Consider the following 2,053-nt stretch of genomic DNA (forward strand, 5'->3'; position numbering starts at 1 on the left):
AAAGCTTTCTGTTTTACGTACACATGCACAAACAACCCTTAATGATTGATACCTTTCCATGTAAATCTATAGAAAATTCTGTCATTTAGGATTTTTAAACATGTCTCTTTTAACAACAAAAAATGTATCTTATTTTGGATCTTCCATTAGAAAAAACAAATTAGTGAGACCTTTAGAAAAAAATGTGAACAGAGTTTATGTATAAAATAATAGGACTGTATTTGTGCCAATTTTCGATATTGATAATAGTTCTATGGTTTTGTAAGGTTTTCCATGTTTTTAAAAATATATTCACTGCAATATTTACAATATACTCTATATACATCTATAAACACAATGTATGCACGTCAGTATTAATGAGAGAGAGGAAGAGAGAACAAATATTTTGAGAATCTGTGTATAATAATTATTCAGAAATTATTTTTGTAAGTTTTTAAAAACATGGCTTTTTCACAAAAGATTTTGTAATTGAGACTAGTTCAGTGCTGTAAGTTAAAAGAATGATATAAATATTTCATAAGGTTTCATGCTTTTATAAATTAAATAGTAATGAACATACAAAACTTCCTCATAAAATTCCATAGCAATTCAAGGAACCGAATCAGTATGTTTGAAAATTAAAAATGACATGTATACCCTATATTCAATGAAATGTTGAGCAGTCTAATTGCCTTTTTACAACCTTCATATGCTCAATCCCCTAAGTAACCTTTTCTCTCTCTCTCTATGGTGTTAGCTGATTTTAGATTTATGTATCTTTTGATGTGCTTACCCTGAACCAAATGTTCCCTGACAAATTATTTACAAATGTCAATGTTCCAATATTGATGGGTGATGTGTTACTTCAAGTCAGATTTGCTTTTCATTTATTTTCCCTTGTGTCTTTACATTGTTACTGCAGGAATCAGATCAAGGTTTTAAATTACAAAAAAATAAAAAATAAATAAAGAGTAAACTATAAGGTAGATTAAATGAGTGAAGTGGTCTGTTGAAAGCACATTACCTATAATTAGCTACATCGGTTTGATTTAATACAGTCAGTATTTTCCTATTTATGTTTCTCTATTCTTGTTTACATAGAACACTTAAATTAAGTAAAAACAGTTTAAAAAAATCTCGTATTGCTATGCATGAAGGAAGCTTGGAAGGAATCCACAATTAACTGAGACTTGATATAGCATGTCCTCAAATAACACTGTTTTGCTCAATGTCACTTTGTTATAAAGTTGATGAGAGGAAAAAAAAAAAATCAAATCCCAGCCAGGGCCACTGTCTGTGGAGTTTGCATGTTCTCTCCACATTTGTGTGGGTTTTCTCCCCCATCCCAAAGATGTGAACTTTAGGTGAACTGGCATGAATCTGAGTGTGTGTGAGTGCACCCTGTGATGAAAGGGCATCCTGTTCAGGTTTGGTTCCCACCTTGCACCCTGAGCTGCGCAGATAGATTAAGGCAACCCATGGCCCTGGATTTGGGATTACTGGGCTGGAAAATAATTACCTTATTTGTTGTTATTAATCTTTCTTAAATGTACACGTATGTGTAGCTCATAATTATTTCAATATTTAATATTAGAAGTGTTTTGGTTTTTTATTTAGAATTTTGATGACATTTTCATGATCAGAAATATGCCTTTGGCACTTAACTTCAGCATGTATCAATTATCTTATAGCAAATTACTATACTTGTTTCGCTTAACACTTAAAGTCACAATTTCCAAGAACCTATCTCCAATGTTAAGTGAGGATTTAGAGTACTTACTTTGTACCCCAATCCATGACAATATTTGGTATAGGGGAAAGGTATGGTTTTATTGCAAAAGAAGGTAGAGAATATTACTATACTTTTCACTGATTTATTTTGTGAAGGATTAGTACAATGGCTGCATTTTGCCTGGTATATTCACCTATCTTTAAAAGCCCTAACATCAGAACAACAAGTATTCTTGGGAGAAATTAGCCAATGGTATCATCACATTTAGGGAAGACTTCTTTCTTGGGAATCTTATTTTATTGTTGCTTCCATAGCTCTCAAATGTAATTAAAATTGCGATTT

Source organism: Hipposideros armiger, unplaced genomic scaffold (genome assembly GCF_001890085.2).
Source record: "Hipposideros armiger isolate ML-2016 unplaced genomic scaffold, ASM189008v1 scaffold_1382, whole genome shotgun sequence".
NCBI lineage: Eukaryota > Metazoa > Chordata > Mammalia > Chiroptera > Hipposideridae > Hipposideros > Hipposideros armiger.